The sequence below is a fragment of the Trichosurus vulpecula genome, chromosome 2 (genome assembly GCF_011100635.1).
Source record: "Trichosurus vulpecula isolate mTriVul1 chromosome 2, mTriVul1.pri, whole genome shotgun sequence".
Lineage (NCBI taxonomy): Eukaryota > Metazoa > Chordata > Mammalia > Diprotodontia > Phalangeridae > Trichosurus > Trichosurus vulpecula.
Window position 1 is genome coordinate 411,592,994 of NC_050574.1, and position 22,442 is coordinate 411,615,435.

Sequence of the window (22,442 nt, forward strand, 5' to 3'; positions counted from 1 at the left end):
GTTGCTCATCCACTCGGGCTTATTTTGCAAAACTGCATACAACAAAGCTCATATATATATATTTTTTTTTAAAAGAGGGGGGAGGGGTAGGTGTTTTTGAGCAGCCGAATTTTAGAAGGGAACAACCTAAATGCTGGTTACGTTAGGACAGTTGGGGAATTAAAAATTATTATTTTTTGGCTTCCCCCCCACCCCCCCGTGGGGTTGTGGTGGTTGGCTGGGCTCTGGTCTAGTTGTGGCTTAAGTTTCTTTTTCTTTTTTTGCAGGAGAGGGGGAGGGGTTGTATTTTGGAGAGGGTGTGTAAGTGTGTGTGTGTGTGTGTGTGTGTGTGTGTGTGTGTGTGTGTGTGTATGTGTGCGTGCAATAGGGGGAAAAAAAGGTGGTTCCCCACCCCACCCCTTCTTTGCCTAGTTCAGGTCAGCGTGCTGGATTTTTTTTCCCCCTAGGAGGTCACTCGCTGACTGTCTCTGTCTCAGTCTCAGTGTGGATCTCTCGTCTCTTTTCTCTTTCCGAGGGGTAGCTGCTTCTGTTTCTGTCTCCCTCTCCACCCTCACCCTCTCACTCCTCTCGGTCTCTCTCCCTCTTACCCCACCCCCACCCCTCACCTCGTGTGTACACACACACACACACACACACACACACACATCAAACACTAACTCTGCTAATGAATTAGTGAGCCGCAAGCAGCCAAGCAGCAGCACCTCCTGACCGCCATTCCGCACCCAAAAAAAAAAAAAACCCAAACCAAAAAAAAAAAAAACTTTCCATTTTCCTCTTCCCACTCTCTGGGACTTCCTTTGCATTTCGGTGTGTGCAGAGGGGGGAGGAGGAGGAGGAGGGGGGAGAGTTGGGATTTACAGTCTCCTTTAACGCTTGCTGGGACCTTGGAAAAAAAGAAGAGTTACACCATGTACAGCAAGTGAAAGAAAAGTCTTGTGTGTTTCCAACAGAAGTTGAGGCTTTTCCCCCGCTGCTTCCAGGAGTGAAAAGCATTGCCTTTAATACACTTGGAGTGAGGTGAGTTTGGAGGGCTGATTATTCATCATTTAGACCTTTTGGGGGTGGGGGGGAAGAGATTGAGAGAGAGAGAGAGAGAGAGAGAAGGGGGGGAAGGGAGGTGGAGTGTGTGTATATGTGTGTGTATTGCAATTTTCTGATCAACTGGCCCCTGCTTGCCATAACACCCCCCCTCCCCCCTTGCAAACAAACTTCCCTGGGTTCCTTTTTTTTGGTGGTGGCTGTTATTATTTATTTATTTTGCAAACACCTTCCCCCCCCCCCCACTTTGGATTTATGGCTATGTTTCTCTTAGGATTCCCCACATTTTGCTATTGAGTGTCTATAGTGTGTGTTATGTGGTTTTGTTGTCTTAAATCATCTGGACAAAGTGGCTGGCTTTCTTAAAGGAAAGGCTTATAATTGTGATTATTTTGTGATTGTTGGGTTAGGTTTGGAGACCGTGGTGAATATTTTAAGGCTTGAACAATAACAAAATGTGGTGTCTCCTGAAGTGCTCCTTAGGCTTGTGGGTTTGTTTGGGTTTTTTTTTGTGTCCCCCCCCCCTTCTTTTGTTTTGGGCTGGAGAAGAAAGATCAATAAGTTTGGAGGAGAGTTTTTGGAATAATCACTTGGCTTTTAGAGGCTGTATTTTTTAATTGGGAAAACTGCTAAATGTAAGGTATTCACATTGCAGATGGTGTGGAATTTCCACCAGCTCAGGGGTGGGGGAGGGGAATCCCATTCATCTACAGTATTAGATACAGCAAGGATTGGAATTACACTCGAGAAAATTGATCAAAGTTGAACTCCAAATAGTTAAATAAGTTAGTGGGTGTGCATGTCTGTGTGTTTTTTTGAAGCACAATTTGCCATACTTGTCAAGTAACTTGAAAGCCACTCTCCTCCCCTCCCCCTTCAGCAAACTAGTGCGAACAGTGTTCAATGTTATGAAATAGATTGAGGGTGGCTTTTATTAAAGCGTGTGCAGGAGGTTGCCCACTTTGCAAGAAAACAAAATTGCAGACCTGTTGCTTACGTTGTTAATGTGAAAAGATGCCTCGCTTGATCATCCGGATTCTGTGCCCCGCCAAAGAAATTGCCACCCCCTTCCGAAACGGTGTACTTGCTAGAGAGAGGCTTCTGTTAGGAAAGCCCGTGAGAGCACCTTAGTCCCAGCAACTTTGGGCTATTTTTTTCCACTTTGCTACTTTTGTACTGTTTTCATCTGAGCATTTGTGTTGATATTTGGCTTGATAGGGTTTGATTTCACATGTAATTGGGGGCACTGTTAGAGGAGGCTGCCAACCCCTGGACCTGTTTATTAATTTTGTGTTCTTGTACTCTCAAAGGCATTATGGCTGTTAAAATATTCAAAGTTAGATTTCTAGGTATTTAATTTCAAGTCAGTAACGCAGTTTAAGGGGGGAAAAAGACAAACTCTGATGCATCTGTAAAGTATTTCTCATTTCTACAAAGTTTTCCCCCCTTCTTTATTACGTGATATTTTTCTTTTCCTGGCAGGCACTAGAACTCACTTTTAACCTGAAAGGGGGAGGGGCACAGCGACAGACCGGGAGGGGGAGGGAAAGAGAAACCTTTCTGCTCAGGCCATGTGTACTTATGTTCAAAAAAAGGCAATGGCCCTTGAACATTTTTTACCAAAAAGACTGTGCAACGATCTTAGAACAGATTGTGAGGTAGTACATACAGTAAATATAGCGTGAGACAATTAAGACTTTAATATGTTCATTATTTGGAGATACCTGATTTTATACATAGAATGCGTGTTTCAGGGGAAACTTGCAACTGGGTAACAAATGTAGGATAATCATGGAAAGAAAGGCGCTTCTTTATAGTCTGACTCTATTAATGATCCTTTCTTTGCATCTGATAACTTAACTTGCACACACTTTTAAACTTCACACACCTGTGGGGAAAAAAGTGGTACGTTTATCACGCTGTTCGGTGGTCCCATGTGTATTTAGGCCTCAGGGGTGTTGCTAGAATTGCCCTGTGTTGCCCGAAAGGTTCAAATAGGAAGAAATTTCCCCAAATCGAGTAGAGTATGAACTCATTTTGAAAGATCATCTGGGGAAGGAAAAGGATTTGAAATATTTCCATAACATTGTTTAAATATTTTTGTCAGTTGATGAAAGTAATTATGATCTAGGTAGGAGGAAACTTGATTCTTTCAGTCCAGGGGGCAGCAAATTGGGTCGGGGGAGGGGGGGTTGTCATCCTAAACTTCATGAACATTTGTGAATTAAACTAGTCAACAAGTGAAGACCATTCAGTAAGCTTATTCTGAGCACTTTACTAAGCTTCCTGAAGGGCTGTTCTTGCCCTCAGGGATCTTCTGTAAGAGACAAGCCTTAATACTTTTGTTCTTCTTGCAGTTTTACACACCTCTTGGCCCGTCCTTAATTCTTAGCACCTCCCTGTAAAGGCCAGAGCAAGTCTACAGTGGGTAATTTCATTTGTTGGTCCTCTGTCTCTCAAAGTAACTTCCACTACTTAGAACTTCTTTTGAACTCTTCTAGTTTACAGTTTATTAAGTCACCAAGAAAGCTGCCTGGTTAGTTTTAACTCCTTAGCTTGGAGTCTATCAGTGGTGGCTCCCACCTCATCACAGTCCCTTCCATCAGAACTCTATGAGAACCCCCAAAACACTTATTTTTCCACACACAGAGTGGGAAAGGATATTGGACCTAGAGTCAGAACACTGGGGCTCCAATACAAAATTGGCCACTTCTTAGCTGTGTGACAAGTCAGTCATATCTCCGAACCATCCTCAAAGTGGGAATAAGCTATAATTGTCCTAACTGTTTCATGAGATTACTGTTTGATTTGTGGTGATTGCAGTGTGGATACACTTACTGCAAACCCTCCTCACCTTGGTGTAGGTAGTTTTATAAATTACTGGCTCTGGGGACCAGCCTCTTCAGACTTAGCTAACCGCATCCCTAGCCAACAGAACTTTTGCCCATTGCTAGGGTTTCCTGGAAGCCAGAAGTTCCCAGCTTGTAGGCAAAGGGCTGCCTAGGCTTGGAGTTATTATGAGGAGTAAAGAAATCTACGTGCTTGTTGTCGTTTATTATAAACCAACGAAATATACTCCTTGACTTAGTACATAAAATAATCAAACATATCTTTTCTAGCTATATCTTACACAGACAGGCATTGCTATTTTTCATATATATGTATAGGTAACATTCTGATTAATAAAATAGAATTTATTTAAAAGCATTTCTGAAATCATAGTATTTTTGTAATGTTCTCTTGTAAATTTCCTTTTATTTATTTTGGATATGTCATTATGTCTCTACTTGGTCTGTATGTATCGTCTTGTACATGACCATTTCATCTTTGTCACATTGTGTCTTCCACACTTAGAATATGGTAGGCACTTACATTTTGCTGCTAAGTCAAGGTCATCCATCTTAGACTTTCCATCCATAGTAGAAAATATGGATACACGCACACTACCACAGCTTGTTCTCTGCCCGCGTAATCTTTGAGAACCTAGAGTCCCCTTTGCGTGTTGGTGGACCTCTTCCTCATGAGTGTTTTCCTCATCATTGGTGAAGAAAGTGGCTCATAAACTGTAAAATGCTGTATAGGTGAGTTACGGTTGGTCTCATTTGGCTGCCATTCATTGTGCTTTATGGTTTACTGTGTTTTCCTCACAGAGTGATAGTATGTCCATTTTACATCTGTGGAAACTAAGACTGGGGGAAGGGTTATACAGTTTACTCAAGGTCATACAGCTGGCTATCTATCTAGTTGCAGAGTTATTATAATGCAGTCATTCCATTTTGCGTGTGGTGTTCCCTATCCTGTACAGATTTTGAAATAAGTTACATGGGTATTTCTCCATTTCTCTATGTAAGCAGTTCAACCAGAAATATAAACATTGATTTTAGTTCTGTATGTTAACGGGTATCCACTTGGCCATTTGTAAATCATTTTTGGTGTTTTGAAGGCCTTGGGAGAGTAGTACAGAGAGCGTTGGAGCTAGAATTGAACTTGGAGACCAAAGGTTTGGTCATGTTCATACTACTAACCGTGTAACTTTAAACAGGTAATTTGAATAGTGTATATCTCAGTTTGCTAATCTGCAAAATGGGGCTAATAATCCTTGTTCAGCCTTTTCAAAATATGTGAAAATGACTGGAAAAATATTAACTACTATCTAAAGTCAACTGTTTTGGTTCAATTTTCATTATTCTGGATGAGGGATGTCAAAAGTTTTTCTCCCATTTTTTTTCCTGGATTACTGAGAGCTGGTGTGTATATGTAAGTGTATGTGTGTGTATACATATACATATGTTTTCCTCCCATTTTTTTTCTGGATTGAGCTGGTATGTGTGTGTATACATATACATAAAGTCATATATATACACATATGTATATATATATATGACTTAGATAAAACTTTTTTTGACTTGGGTACAGACATATTTGGCATAGATTTTAATGCACGGTTCTCTCCCCATCTTTGGTCCAGTGGAATTCTTCCAAAGGGCTAAGATTTACTATAATTTTTGTTGTTGTTAATGTCAGAACCTTTCCTTGTTAAAAAAAAAAAGGCAATTGATTCATAGTACAGCCAACAAACTGGGATCATCACAAAAATAAAAGAGCTCTCAGGATAAAAATTTTTTTTGAAATTTTACTACTATAAACACTTCATTGCTGGGTCTTTTGAATAGCTTTATGACTTTTAAAAATAATTATATGGTATAAATTTATTCTTTAAATGATGATGGGAGAAGATAAATCCATACTTTAGCTCACATATGTATGTGCCCACTCCAAGGGTCCAGTATTCTCTCTGTTAACCTTTGGCAGAAAGTAGCCAGAAAACTGTTAAAGGCCAGGAATTCCCTTCTCTAGGGAGAAAGAGGATGGATCACTGTTGCTTTGAGAAGTATTCTCAGGCCTTAACCAACACAGAGATCTTCAGGTCATAAATGAAGATGCTACCCCTATTTCCTACTTGGAAGGAAAACAATTAAACTTCAGATTCTAGGCTGCCCTACTTTCTGTGTTGTTAACTGGTGGTAAGATTCATGCTGTAGATGGGTTTCTACACACATGTGTGTGGTGTTGAAGCCTGGTGTTGAGTGATAATAAATGATTCTGTGCAATGTCAGGAAGGAACATCTCTGTTGTGGTTTTTGATTATCTTGGATTTGCCCTTTTCCCCTCTTTTGAAAACTAAATGTACAATGTGGACAGTAGGCTGTTTATCTTTCACCACCAAGTACATTTTAAAAAAAAAGTTTTAATCAGGAAGCAAGATGAAAATAATTTTGTAAACTATGCTTTTTTTTAAAGTTGGAAAGATAAACATTTTTTAACATGACTATTTTTAGTGTGAAGGAAATAGCTGACCTCTTTACAGCCAGAATATGGACATTATATTTTTTTCCCTTAGCTTCTCTTCTTCCCCTTCCCCCTGGCACTGTTTATAAGTCTCTACCCAATGGCCCAGTTGACCACACTGGCTAAAACAAAAATCAAAACTGAATGTGGGAAGGGAATTTAAAAGTCAACATGTTTGGAAAGGGAACACATGGTCTGAGAGAAAGAGTTTCAAAATCTCAGGGGAAAGATGTAACCTTAATAAGGAATTCACTTCCAACATTACTCCTTTAGCAGTGTGTCATTGAACTTGATTTAAAAATGGTTATGCTAATGCCTTGTCATCATCAAAATACTCATTGGGAATCTACTCCAAATGTGGGAAGAATATTCAGAAATTAGTTGGAAGACATTTAAAATATTAAAATGGAGGAAAATATTTTTATTTTTTAAGAAGTTTTGCATGTTTTTTAAAATCATATTTCTTATGGAAAGTGAGTTAAAAAGTATGAAGAACTTAAAAATAGAAATCTGTAGTATGGGGTAATACTTAAAAAATGGAGTATAGAGATTCCTGATTGAAGAGCAGGAATTATCATGATGGTACTTTTAACATTTTGCTTTGGAATTGAGAGGTATATACAACCAGCAAGCTATCAACAGCCATAATTGGCACTGCGGGGGTACAGAATGTATTAGACAAGGGCCCTACAAGGCATAAGCCCATAAAGTGATAATTAGTAATGTAAGGTATTATATGATAAGTGCCAGTTGGCTGGCACAGACAATAAATGCTAATGGAATATGGAAGAGGAAGAGACCACTATGGGCTTGTCAAGGGTTTTTAGTTGGTCTGTAAAGAATGGTTAAGAATTGGGTAGAAAGGAAAGGAGCTACTTTGCTTTGGTGTAACAATCCAGAAATTCAAAGCAAACTTTCTAGAACACCTACACGTAGGTAGCTGGTTGGTACAGTGAATTGAGCCCAAGGTATGGGGTGAGGAAGACCTGAATTCAGATCCTGTGTCAGACGCTTTATCTGTGGGGCTGTGGGAAAATCACTTAACATCGCTTAGCCTCAGTTGCTGTAAAAGTCAAGGGGTTGGACTTGATGGCCTCTGAAATCTCTTCTAAATCTGTGATCCTAATTAGGCATTTAATTTGTTTTTTTGGCACATTGTCCTCTGGGCTTCAGTGGAATAATCATAGACCATTACATTGGGTCAATATTGGGTTACTTTGGTATTTCTTAATTTTGAGAAACGGCCAGAAACATTGGGTTGTTACCTTTCTGTTTATTCAGACGATCCAAAATTCAAATTCCCTGGCATGTACCCAGTGGACTTCTTGGTTAAGTTTGGAATGTGATGGCATCCATGTTTGTACTCACTATATTTCCAGACTGCCTGGCTAAATTGGATGTTCGTTAAGGCCAAGGAAATAGGGAAAGCCATTAATGTTACGATTTTTCAGGCTGGAACCATCTTCGAATGCTGTTTCAGGTCTCATCCCTTTACTTTCTGTGGAACTGGAATCCCGAAATTTAGGCTTAAATATAGACCAGAGCTGGCCCTTGGTTTTATTTGTATACTTTATTACAAATAGAAAAATGAGGGAAATGTTTTTCTCCAGTGGTGATTAGACACACCAAATTCTTAAATCCCCCTTTTCCTTATGAGACTTTTGGGATATATTTCAGTTGTCTTAAGGACAACTTATTTTGATAGAATTCTGATGCGTATTGACTCCATCTGACCCTGGAGCTAATCATATGCTTAAATTCTTTAAAGAGCTCCAATGGCATTTTTGTGGGTACTTCCTATACCATTGACAGTCCCTAACTTTGTAGATGAATTTAATGTCACCCTGTAGCCAACCTGGTGATGAGTCTGTCCGTCTTTCTCTCTACTTAGGTAAGCGGGTCTTTGGCCTACAGAAGATGTATGGTAAATCTCTAGGCTCATACTTGAAGCCCTTTTAGGTTGATAGAACTTGCTAGAGTGGGTACCCTCCTGCTTGTAGCTCTAGGAAATCCAGTTCCACTTTTTTTCCATAAGACATTGGAGTAAGACTTAACTCATCTACTCAGAAATATAGTTTCCCAAGGCAGGCTGAATTTACTCCGTGAAACCAAAAAGGAGGTGAGTGATCTAGCTTAATACCAGTTGTATTAAGCACCTGGGAACTATTACTGCCAGGGGTTTGGAACCTTGTCACAGACCCCTTTGGAGGTTTGGTATAGCGGGCCTGTGGATACCTTCTCACAACGTTTTTGTTGTCGCTCAGTTGTTTTCAGTTGTGTCCAACTCTTTGTGGTTTTCTTAGCAAAAACACTGAAGTAGTTTGCCATTTCCTTCTCCAGCTCATTTTACAGATGAGGATGAAACTGAGGCAAATAGGATTAAGTGCCCAGGGTCACACAGCTAGTAAGTAGCTGAGGCCAGATTTGAACTCAGGGAGATTATTAGTCTTCCTGATTTCAGACCTGGTACTATGCTCACTGTGCCACCTAGTTGCCCGAAAATTTTTAAATGCATAAAAAATAGGTAGGATTACAAAGGAAACCAATTATGTAGAAATACAATTATCCAAAAAATTTAAAAATGTTTATGGATCCCAGATTAAGAATCCATTGCAGTCATAAGGTGTTTGTCTTTTCCAAGAGCTGCCTGAATTATTCTCCATACTCTACCCTCTACCCCTCAACTTATAGTCAGGGATAAAATCAACTTCAAATTTCACATTGATTTTTATTATAACAGGTTGTTTAAATAGTGATGCCAAATGAATTCTTGCTTATGTTGAATATTCCAGCCTACATCTTGCTTTGCATTGTAATTTCAATTTAGTGATCATACATTTTTACTTAGGAAGTGAAATCATATTTTCTAGAAAAACAGTAAGTGGCTGTTTATTTATTATGTTTGGAACAGAGCATTTTAGGTGCTATATTTAATGTTCTCAACAAATGAAAATTGTTTTGCAGTAAAATTATACTAAATATAGCTTAAACTTTTGATGATTCAGAAATGTAGGATCCTATGATCTTTAATTATTAAAATGAACATAAGATACTGTATAATATTGAAAACATTCTAGTTCTTTTGAGCTTTCCAATTGGATTGTGGATAAATAGGGCTTTATTGCATATGACAGCAGTATAACATTTTATTAATTCCCTGTAAGCAAGTACTGCCAGCACAAAGAAACCTTGTAAGAAGTATTTCTAAGAGCTTGAAAAAAGTTAAGAAATATTAGCTATTATTTTACATTTGTATTTCAGGGTAATTTGGAAGCAATTTTAGGTTTCAGCCATGTCCATTACAGTCCTCTCACTTATCATTATTATTATGGTTTTTACTTTACTGTTGAGAAACTGAGACACTATAAGTCTAAGTCTGTTGTTCAGGTCACACAGTGGTGTGTTTTACAAATATAAATGTAATTTGCAGTTTCTCTTTTCATCTGACAAAAATCCATTGCTTTAAAGATTTATTTTTTATTCAGGAAAATTGGGGAAGGAGAAAATGCATTTCTATATAGTTAGGTTCATTATGCTTGCGGTGACCTGTTATCAGTTACAATTTAATCCCAAACTGTAATACAGCAGTATTGCAGGTTCTGTCATATAATAAAACTCAAACAGTCTCAATTTTGTTCTTTGAGACCATGATTGTCATTTTATGACAGTGGAAATCAATAAAAGGATACTATTTTGTCTAAATCGTAATTTGGCTTTTAAAAATTCTTACACCTGTATTTGTAAAACACACCGCTGATTTTATGCCAGTTTAGAACATTTCCAGGGATTTGTATGTGGCACGTATTCTAAAAAGCCTTCCTAGGAGAAACAACATAAGTGAAAAGGATATATCACTTGTTTGTAACAGCCTCTTGAGGTAGGGTCTGTACGGTCACTGTCACTCCCATTTTACAGGTGGAAGAAACTGAGGCTCGGATGGTAAAGTAGTTTTGGACCTTTTTGGGTTTTTCCTCTTTTGGTTTGATTTTCATCAGATTCCGAAGAGAAACCCTTGATTGTATTTTTCTTTTTCTTTTCTTTTCATAAAAACATTTTGGTGGTGCTCTTTTTTGAGACGTCACTCTCACTTCCCAGTGACCACCCCATCCTACCTTAGAATCCTCCTTTGTAACAAATAAGCAAGACAAATCAACATGCTGGTCAAGTCTGAAAATATGCCTCATCCTGCCCTGTCATCCACCACCTTCTTTCCGCACAGGCAGGAGGCATACACCTTCAGCCCCTTGTCGTTCAGAATCCTGACGTTTTTCAGGGTTGTGTTTGTATTTGTTGTTGTGGTCATTATGTGACTTGTTCTCTCTATTCTGCTTTCTTGGCACGAGTTCATTCAGGTCTTCTCAAATTTATCTTAGCGTCTTCTATTGGTCATTTCTTATGGCTCAGTAATATTTCATTATGTTCATATGCTGCAAGCTATTTCCCTCTTAATCTATACCTACTTTACTTCTGTTGGCTATTACAAAAAAAACTGCTATAATTATTTTGATATATAGGTGTATGTGTGTGTATATAGGAATATATGTACATATATAGTGTATGTATGTATGTGTATATATATATATAATGTGTGTGTGTGTCTGTGCGTGTGTACATACACACGCACAGACACACACACAGAGGGAGAGAGGAGAACTAGTGCACCTTTCTGTTATTAATCCCCTTGGGATATGTGTTTAGTAGCTGGATTTCTGGGTCACTCATAGTTACAGAGTGATTTTTAAAAAGTATAATTCCCAATTGTATTCTTTACTGGTTAGGTTGGACCAATTCAGAGTTCTCCTATCAGCAGAGTAGTGTGCCTACCTTCCCACATCCTCTCCAACATTTTTTATTTTTGTTACTCATTTCAGAATTGTTTTAATTTGCTCTTCCCTTATCATTAGTGATTTGGAGAGTTTTTTTTTTCATATGGTCTTTGATAGCTTCCTATTCTTCTTTTGAAAACTCATGTTCATGTCCATCCATTTTAGTGACCACTTACCCATTGGAGCTATGTTTTCCATAGACTAAGAGTTCTCTGTTGTTTTTTTTTTTTTTTTTGAAGAGACGTTGCTTTTATTTTGAGAAATCTCTGGAGATCACCACAGAAGGGCAGAAAGTAAAGTTTCCCCGGTGGTGTGGGAGAGGGGAAAATTCCAGAAAAAGCCTCCCGCTGAGAGTGACCTGGTATTTGCTTCTTGCTTGGAGATAAACTACATAGGCTTTCAAAGACTACTCATAGATTCCAGTCTACAGGTGGAGTATTCTTTCTCTAAAGAGATGTTTGTGTCTTTTAGCCTTGTGGCTCAGTGGGTATTTAGAGATGTAAGGAACCATAGAGGTCATAATTCCAACCTTTTCATTTTACTGAGGAAGCTGAACCTTATGGGTGAAGTGATTTCCACCAAGGTCAAACTGAATAAAGATTCAAAGCCAGGATCTGTGTGTAGGTCTGATTCCAAATCGCAGCAGTACCCAATGCATATTTTGTAGACCAGATGGAATTTTGGTAGGCCTGTTGGTTTATGAAAACTTTTTCAAAAAATTTCAGTTTCTTGTACTAGAATCATAAAATATTGGAGCTGGAAGGGACTTTAGAGTCAAACTCTCATTTTACAGAGGAGGAAACTGAGTCTCAGGTTAACTAATTTGTCTGTGGTCACATAGCTACTAATTGGCAGTGCCAGGACCGTAAGACTGGCCTTTTGACTCAAAGCCTAGGGCTTTGAGTCACAGCACAATTCAGATTGAATTTGTAAGGTAGGCTCGTAGCTATTATTTGGTGAATGGGAAAATTCTGGAGTAAAGTTAGATATTTCATGCTATTGATAGAGTTCTGGACTTAGAGTTAGGAAAACCTAAGTTTGAATCTTGCCTTAGGTATGTACTAGCCATGTGATCTTCCTGCCTTTGTTACCCTTGCAAAATGGGGATGATACTATCAATATGACTGTGAGAGATGTTGTGAGGGTCAAATGAGATGGTACATGAGTACTATGTAAATGTTAGCTATTATTTTCATGTCATTGGTATATTTTTAAAGATAACATATATAAATTTCTAAGTAGTTTTAGGTTTTTTAAGGTATTAAAACTCTTCTTTTTTTAATATCACTGTCATTTCCCACTATAATCCATTCCCTACAATGTCTTTTCCATATGACAGTTTAGAAAACCAGTCCGTAGAGTAACTTTTGTCTGATAGCATATGCAGCATTTTACCTGTCAGCAGCTAGAGCTAAAGTTCTTAACCTTTTTAAAAAAGAGTTTAAAATTTTTTAAAAAATTAAATTAATTTAATTTAATTAATTAAAAAATTAAAAATTTAAAAAAATTATCTGGATTAATAATGATAATGATAACCAGCATTCGTACAATGCTTTAAGGTTTGCAAAACATTTTTACAAATATTCTTTATTTTATATGCATACCAACTCTGAGAGATAGGTGTTGTAATTATCTACATTTTACAGGTGAGAATACTGAAGCAAACAAAGGTAAAGTGCCTTGCCCAGGATCACGTAGCTAGTAGGTGTTTGAATCTGTATTTGAACTTGGGTCTTCCTGGCTGTAGGGCCAGTGCTCTGTGCATTTTAGTTCCTTTTGTATTTTATTTTATGCATTTAAAAACATGATTTAGAGAAGGGGTTCATAGACCTTGCCAGACTTTCAAAGTGATCTAAGACATAAACATTATGAAGAACTCCTGAGGTTTACATACCTTGTACTCTGGTGAACGTTTGGTCACTAATACAACTTAGGAGTTAAGGTGTGGGGAACGTTTCTTTTAGAAATCAACATTCAACAAATGCTTATTAAGCATTGTGTATTAGACAAATACATTAGCTTGTTATAAAACAGAGTTAGGTCTGTAGGAATCAGCTAAGGTTTCATCAAAGAGGAAGTAGCTTTTGAGCTGGGCTTTAAAAGATGAGCAGGAATTCAGCCGATCGAGTGGGGGAGGAGGGCCTTCATAGACCAGGGAGTAATAGTAGGAGCAGAGGCAGTGAGTAATACTGAGGCTTTTGCAGTATTCCAAGTGGGTGGTCATGAAGGCCTGTACTGGGATGGTGGGAATGGGAGCAAAGATGAGGGCATGGGTAGAAATGATGTTGGGAATGTGGAACGTCAGCATTTGATGACAGCTTGGATTTGAGAAGCAAAGGAGAAGGAAGCACCAAAGATAAGGTTTCAAACATGGGAAGTTAGGTGAATGGTGCAGCCGCTGGTAGAAACATTCATGGTAAAGGGAAGAATGGGGAAAGATAATATGTGTTTGCTGAATGCATGTTATGGTAGAAAGAGTCCTGGATAGGTCAGAGGGCGTTGGTTTAAATCCTGGCCTGCTGCTTACCATGCCTGTATAACTTGGAGCAAATTACTGTCTCTTGATGTGTTTTGTCCTCTTTAAAACTCCGAGTGGAGCAGAGATAGAGGGCGAAGTAGATGATCTCTTAAGCCTCTTGTGCAGCCCTAAATCTATGATCCTATGAATAATAATTTTTGTTTTGGACTTGTTGAGTTATAAGTACCAGTAGGCAGAAAACGTGCAGGCAGTTGGGAGGTATGATAAAGGAGGTCTGAAAAGAGTTCATTCAGGAATGTAAATAAATGTAAATAAAGATTTGGGTGTCATCAGTATATAGGGGCAACCTGGTATGATTGTCAAGGAAGAGAACATAGAGCTATAAGGGAAGAAGGCCAAGGATGGACATTCGAGGAACACCCTTGTTAAGGGGAAAGGAACAACAGTAAGGAGAATGGGTGGTTGGAAGAGTCAGAGAAAGACCATCAAAGCCAAGAAAAGAGGGAGTGTATGCTAGGTCAGCCTTGTAGGAGAAGTAGGCACATAGGTTATCTGCTTTGAGTGTGAGGGGGAGGGGTGTGCAGTTGGACTGAGAGGAGAGAAAATGCATTTCAAACAATTAAAATAAGGAATTAAGGTGGAAGACAAAACCAGAGTAGGATTTTCAAGGTGAAGGCCCAGCCGAGATTCTGTGCCACTAATTTAGAGTAAATTAATCAGCTTAATCTTGTTAGCAATAATATAATGCATTAAGGGTTGTACCACATTTTATATGTTGTCTTATTTGATCTCCCTATGAATAAGAGCTGTTATTAATAGCTGCATTTTACGGAAGGGGAAAGGATCTAGGATCTTAGAACTAGTTAAGTGCCTCAGAGGCAGGGTTTGAATTCCAGTCTTCCAGACTCTCAATCCAGTGATCTATTTATTACACCACTTAATTGTGCTAGAAATTAGATAGTAGGGATTACTGAAGGATGAAGATTCATAAATATGTTGAGAATAGTGGAAGATTGGGGGCAAAAGGATTCTAAGATAGTAGCTAGTGAAATGAACAAAAAAACCATTTTGATTGATAGCTTTTGTTTTTATATCATGTACATTTCCCGATATATTCTTCTCTCTCTCTCCCTCCTAGAAAACCATGCTTTGTAACAGAATAAAAAGTAGAAAAGAAATAAACAAAACTAATGGACAGTGAACAAGGCTGCTGTTACATGCAGGTGTTCCATGCCCATGGTGCTCCAGCTCTGCAAAGGAGATGGGGGGTCAGGGAATGCATTGGAAGGATCAGGGTAGAAGCTGGTTGTATCTCTTCCTAGAGACAACACCTCGTTTTGATGATCTAGAAGTATTCAGTTTTAATTGTTTTGTTGCTGTTACTTCCATTTGTATCATACTCATTGTTGGTATTTTTCCTAATTCTACTTATCTCATTTTGCACAAATGCCTATGTCTTTCCATGTTTCTCTTGCTTTCGTTATGTTCATTGTTTGTTACTGCACAGTAATATTCCATTTCATTTGTGTATCGCAGTTTGCTTAGCCATTCATCAATTGATGGGCATCTACTTTGTTTCCAATCCTTTGCTATTATAAAAGTTGCTGCTGTAAATATTTAAATGCATTTAGGACTTTGACCTTCTTAGGGTATATGCCTTATCTGGTGAAGTATTAAGAGTTGCTAATTCTAGAAGAAAGTAAAGCCAAAGTGGTAGAGACGAACTGGAAGAATAGGAGTGGGTGGAAGGACGGACTGGATGGAGGTCACTGTAAGGGTGAAAGTAGATTTTATGTGGTTGTGAGACATGGAAGAGGTTGACTGGTGGTACAGTTCAGAGAGATTGTCAGACGGTCTAAAGTTTTATATTATAATTCATGTTGGCTAGTGGCTGGCTAAAGGTTGGGAAAGGAGGTCATTAGAGTTGGACAGTTTTGAGAATTTTGTGGTCAGGTTGTTAGAGTGGTCATCAACATGAATATTAAAGGCTTGAGAATGATGGCAGAGGATGTGGAGAGAACACTTGTGAGCTAGGAACTGAAGTCTTGGAGGATGTTGAGAGAAGCCCTCAGGGGTCACTAGATGACGACAGGGCAAGGATGGGGAGAGAGGATTGTATACAAATTTCTTGGACTTCAAAAGAGGAAACTTCAGCCACAGCTGGCAAATACTATTTTGAAATTGGCAGTGAGAAAAGAAGGAATAAGCCCATTTCTCCTGGCCCTTTCCTTGGGGTGGAGGTGGTTAGAGTGAAAGGAGTGACCTTCAATGGACAAAGCTAAAAGGGTTGTGGTATCCTTAGGGGATCTTTACACTTGACTTCTACTCATTTCATTAAGGAGATGGAAAAAAAGTGCAATTCTACACCAGTTTGGTGGGAGGTTCCACCTACTTTCCTCCTCTGCTTTGCAGAAACTGCTGTCCTATGTAACTTTTACAAATTAGACAGTTAGTAGTATTTTTTTGGAAGAGAGATGGGTGTGCCTTGAAAGCATCTGTCTCCTATAATTTAATGCTATTTATCCTTTACCACCTTTGTTTGGGATTTCTTGTGTACCACTCAACTAATATTTTTGGTTGTTTATAGTGTTTTTTGTTTGAGAATTTTAGTTTGGTATGAGATTAAATCATTTAAAAATTTTGGGGGGTATAGGCTGAGTTATGATAACTAGTTAATAGCATCTATTTAGCACACTAAGACTTTCAGAGCACTTTACGTATATTATTTCATTTGATTCTAAAAACAACACTGAGTTTGAATACTACTTCAGATATAGCTTATAGTTGTGTGAACCAGTGGTCAAGTTGCTTAACCTTCCAGCCTCAGTTCCTTCATTTGTGTAATAATAGCACCTACTATGCAGGGTTGTTCTGAGGATCCAAAGAGATGAGCTAGGATAATGACGTGGTATATCTACCTAGTGTCTTATAATTCAATAGAATGTAAACTTCTCTAAGCAGGGGGCACATGTTTTATATTTGTTGTTGTATTCCGGTCACTTAGCCTCAAAAATAATAGGTTTACTAAATACTTACTCAATTGAATTAGTTTACAAAGTAACTTTCACATACATCATTTCATTTGAGAAAGTGATGAAATCTACTATTGATAAATCTTGTTAAAGCTAAAATCCAGCCTTTCTGGTTTTCTCCCAGTACTTTTTTGACCTCTTTATAGAAGCCTTTTCATGATCCTCGCGATTGTTAATGCTCTCTTTCCTTTTGACAAAATTAATTTGCTTACTTTGATTTTTTTTTTTGCATTTAATTTGTGTTATATTGTTTTTCCTAATAGAATATAAGCTTCTTGAGGACAGGGATTATTTCCCATCCCCCCTTTTTTATATCCCAGCAGTTTCTGCTCCTCTCAGTGGTGACACAATTTATTGAGTAGCCACCCAAAATACTTGTTGAGTTGAATCCAGGTTATATTTGATAGATTATTGGTGTCACTTCATATAATCTTATGGAGAGAACCACATTTGTAATTAATTCTGTTATTTCCTGGGGTTACCACGTAGAGAATAATTGTAAAAGTACCATTCATGATTCAGCCCACATGCATGCTGGAGGAAGAAGAACAGGAAGGAATTACCTTCCAAACTTAGATTCTTGGCTTTAAATTTGCTCAAGGTAAAGTTGTCAACCACAAGCCTCTCAGGGGGAATTTTCAGACGATGTTTGTTTTTTTATTTAAAGGGTTAGAAATGTCTGCCTCTATTTTGGGGAGTGGAATTATTTGGTATTAGGATCTGTTTCTTCCTTTGTGACTAGTAAAGTTGCGCTGCAGCTGCATGTATCTAAAATTATGCAGAGATACTTGTGTATCACATTAAAGAGTCTAAAGGGAATAATACTTGTACATTTCTATATATTGACATGACACATTATGCCAAAATATCATTAACACTTGTCAGGATTTATATATCCATTTAGACTTTAGTAAACTGAGATATTTATCTTGAACTTTATTCTTTTCCTCATGCTTCTTTTATAGTAATATCCAGAAGGCATCTCTTTAAAAGAAAGAAAGCAATGGATATAAGGGGCTTTCTTCAACTCAAACTTTTACACCTTTTGTCTTTTTGTCTCCACAGAGCTCAATACTTTTTAAAATCCCACACATACATTATTAAAATTGGTGAATATGCACATGGAATATATTTGTAAATATATTTTATTCCACTTTGCTACGCTATTTAGGCATAAGCAGATTGTATACGAAGGACTCTACGTTAGACTCTCCCAATTTTAAAGATGCTTCAAAAATGTGGAATGAATCAAGTGGTTTAGTTCTTGCTGGATTATTCCTATGGAATTTTTTTTAAGAGAGACTCAGAGAATTCTGAAGTACGATCAGTTTCAGTGTCCTGTTTATTCCATTGGCCTTACCACCCATACAGCTACTGCCGTAGTTCTGATCCTCATCACCTCTCACGTGGACTCTTGTAGTAGCCTTCTAATTAGTCTCCTTGCCTCAGATCTCTCCCCCCTCCAGTCTATCCTCCATGCAGCTACCAAAATGATTTTCCTAAAGTGCGGGTCTGACCAAGTCACCCTTCCCTCCTCCCCACTCTGAAGTCTACAGTCATGCCCTATTACTTCCAGATCAAATATAGTTCTTGTTCTTGGCATGTAAAGGTCTTGGCTTACCTGACCCCTTCTGACCTTTCCAGTCTTTACACATTTGACTCCCTTCTATTCACTCTATGATTCAGATTTTTATTATTATATGTATTATTTTTGTTCTTCTTCTGAGTCTACACCGTATCTCCTGTCTCCATGCCTTTGAGCGGTTCTCCCCCCTGCCCACTAAGTCATCCCCCCGTCCCCCACTTCTTTACCTATTATAATCCTTGGCTTCTATGAGATTCGGCCCAATGCCAGCTACTAGTACAGTCTTCCTCTTATAAGCCTACCTTCTTTCTATTTTGTGTGTGTCTTGGTATGTACCTGTTTAAATACGTCTTGTCTTTCCCATTTGAATCTAAACTCCTTGAGGGCAGGGACTGTTTTTGCCTTTCTCTCTATCCCATAGACCTCAGCAAAATGACTGATACATAGGAATCATTTAAACGCTTACTGATTGAAAAGTCAGGTAAGCTGTAACATTGCATACATACGTACATATACACGCAAAGTCTGGATACATAGGCAAAAATGCATATTTTAAAGAAATGAAATGAATGAAATTTTTATTTAATTGGAATATTAACAGAAATAAATGCATATTTTAAAGAAATGAAATGAGTGAAATTTTTATTTAATTGGAATATTAACAAATAACATCTTCAATATGATTTGCATCACTTGTGAAGCACAGGTTGATGCTCTTTGCAAGATTCACACGAAATCAATGCGATAACTCCGCATTGCCGTCAATTGCCTACATGTCCAGACTTTAGGAACACCCCGTACATGCATGTACACATATGCATAAAATAGTTGGTTCCCACATGCAACAAAAGAAAATATCTTTTTATTTTATTTATCTGTGTGGAGCAGCCAGGTAGCTGGCCTGGAATCAAGAAGACCAGAATTCCAAATCTGCCTTCAGACACTTCCTAGTCGTGTGATCCTGAGCAGATCACTTAACCTCTGTTTGATTCAGTTTTCTCATCTGTAAAAGGGGGATATAACGGCACCTATCTTCCAGGGTTGTTGAGAGGATCAGATGAAATGATAATTGTAAAGCACTTAGCGCAGTGCCTGTTAGTTGTAATTATCATCATCATCGTTATCTGTGAGGATAGATAGAGAAAGTGAAAACGCTTTTTTATTTTATTTTTCATTTTTATTGACATCTTTGGTTTTTATATTCCTTTCCTTCCCAAGTTTATCCTTCCCCCTTCCTTCCTTAGGTGGTAGAAAAAAAAGGAGTCTAGCAAAATTAACCAACACATCAACAAAGTTTAACAGTGTAGGAGATGCTCTATATCCATATTCCCCCCACCTCCACAAAATTTCTTCTCCAGGGCCAAGAATTCCATTTTCTTTTATTCTTTCCTCTTATCTTGTGATTCTGCATACTTTGCTCGTTGTCGATTTATATAAACCTTCTAATGTTTTCCATTTATTTTTCATAATCATTTTTATGGGGCAACAATATTCACTTACACCTTTATTCCAAAATTTGTTTCACCGTTCCCTCATTATCGAGTGTCTTAACTTCTAATTCTTTCTGCTACAGGAAATGGTGCTATAAATATTTGGTTTATGTAGAACCTTTCGTTTTGTCTTTGATCTCCTTGAGCTATATGCCTTAGAAGGGGGATCTCTGAGGCAAAGAATCTGAACTTTTTGGTCATTTTTTTAAGCATAATTCCAGACAGCTTTCTAGAATGGCTTCTATTTCCCCAGTAGTATATCGGTATGCCTGTGGGCAAAGGGCCTTTTAAACCTTAAAATAACTAAAGAAATTTGTTGTTGTTGCTGCTATTATTAATTTTCTCTGTATGACGACATGGATGTACTTACATACGTATTGGAGACAGGAAAACTGGGGGCTCTTTCTTGGCTCTGCTACTAACTAGCTGACCTCTCTTGGCCTCAGTTATATCTGCAAATTATAAGTTCCCTTTACAGCTCTGATATTCTACAAATGCTTGAAGAAAAATTCAGAGCAAAAATGTGCATAGCAGGATTCTTGGTTACTTCAAGTATTCAACACTTGGGTAAAGTTAATACGAAATCAATTGTATTGTTCTTAAAGAAAAAACAGTGGAAGGAAGGATACAGAACAGCAAACTATTGTCAAAACCATAAAGAAAGCATAATACTTAAAGTATTATGTGGACCTTCGTATATAAAAAAATGTCTAGAGAAGTCAGTGGCATCTTATTGGGAAGATTATATAATCAAAATTAGTTATCATCGCAGAACCATTATAAATAAATAGCCAGAAAAGCACATCATCTTTTAAGAAAAACATTTTTATGGATTTTTACAATAAATTTGTGCATCATATTCCTAACTTGGCAGTTATAATAGAACTTAATTGCAAATAAAATGTAAAATAAAAACTAGCTCTTGGGGCACATTCTTCATTATGCTGTTTTACTTTAATTTCAAGTAGTATAATTCCAGATCTATTCAGTTCTGCAGGGGTTAAACTCTCATGCTGTTGATTGAGCTATCTATCCATCCATCCATCCATCCATCCATCCATCCATCCATTTATCTATCATCTATCTGTCCATCCATCCGTCCACCTGTCTATCCATCTGTCCGTCCGTCCATCTATCTATGTATCTATCATCTATCTATCCATCCATCCATCTATTTATCTGTCTGTCTATCTGTCTTATCTGTCTATGTATCTATCTATCTTCCTTTCTCCTTTACTATCCACTAACTCCTCAGTCTTTTGTAATCTGGCTTCACTACTCTCCTCAAGCTACTCTTTCAAAGGTTCCCAATGATATTTTAATTATTAATGCTTCTTTTTTCAGTCCTCATCCTCCTTGACCTTTTAGTATTCAATCTGCATCACTGACATCCCAGCTCCCACTCTATCGACAAATACTGGGTATGTGGTACTGGGGGAGTCACTTAGTCACAATACTCCAGGCACCTCTCTAAAACTTTTAAGTTGTAGAATAATTATTAATTTGCATTTGCTAGTGGGAGTTGATTTTTTGGGAGTTCCCTTCACAGGCTCTCTCCCTCATTTACCTAACATTAAAACATTTACTCAGTATTTAAAAAAAAAATTACTATCAGCTATGTTGCATGGAACACCATGATCTCAAAAGAAACATGGAGCTTGTAGATGAATTATTGCCTCTACTATACTTTCCTTCTGTGAGATGTTACATATTTTAGAGGTCAGATAAATTTTAGATATATGGGACTATATAGGTGCCATAAATCAGTCATAATCAATTCTTGTGTCACCTTATCATCTTTGCTTTAAGCAGTTCCGCAGATTTGAACTTAGATGTCCTTGAAATTTTGGGATAACTGAGTCAAACTCTAGTAGTGTATAGGTGTATTCTAGAGGGTTGCTTGTTTGTGTGGTGCCTTTTTTTTTCTTGTTTGCAAACTTTAAATATAACCTTTTAAATTTGTTGAAGGGAAAGGTTTCTTCCTACTCTTGGTTTCTGCAGAAATCTGTGGTTACTTATATCCGCAAGATCATAGAATTTTATAGCTGTAAGGAATCTTAGGGATCAACCAGTCCAGATGCAAAAACTGAGGCCCAGAAAAATTAAGCGACCTGCCTAGAGGGTTACAAAGACAATATATGTATTGGTAAAACTGGGATTGGAAGTTTAGATATGCCTTCTTCCCTCAATTAGGGCAAATTAGTGAGGAAGATAGGATTCCGGTCTTCACTTGCAGTCTATCTTGGGAGGCTAGAGAGAACATAATAAAGGTAAGCACTTGGTGTTTTGGTTCAAATAGGTTCATAAACACAGATAGGTATGCAAAGTAAAAGAAAGCTCACCTTGCTCTGAAGCTCTGTTAGCTTTTCTTTGGTTCCGCTCGTTTAGTTGTCTTTTACCAGGCCTTGCCCTGTTCAACACTTGGATCTGTAAATTTGATGGAGCTGTAGAAGGAAGGTAGATGGTCATAAAGTTAGGGAAGACGGAATGGAAGGTATGAACAGGTTAGAATGATAAACCTTAACAAAGATTAAGTTTACAAAATAAATGTAAAGTTTGGCATTTAGGTTCCAAAAATCAATTGTACAGGGATAGGTTAAGGGAGACTTGGTTTCCTTAACAGTTCATGTGAAAGGGCATGAG

General features: G+C 37.9%; 1 protein-coding gene across 1 annotated transcript in view; it reads left to right on the top strand.

Moving 5' to 3' along the window:
- Positions 1–405: 405 nt before the first annotated feature.
- The window catches only part of TBL1X (transducin beta like 1 X-linked), a 377,352-nt gene continuing 355,315 nt past the window's right edge, over positions 406–22,442 (top strand). Inside the window, exon 1 of the mRNA XM_036744222.1 lies at positions 406–1,017. The gene's annotated coding sequence lies outside the window, so the exon portion shown is untranslated. The remainder of the gene's footprint in view (positions 1,018–22,442) is intronic.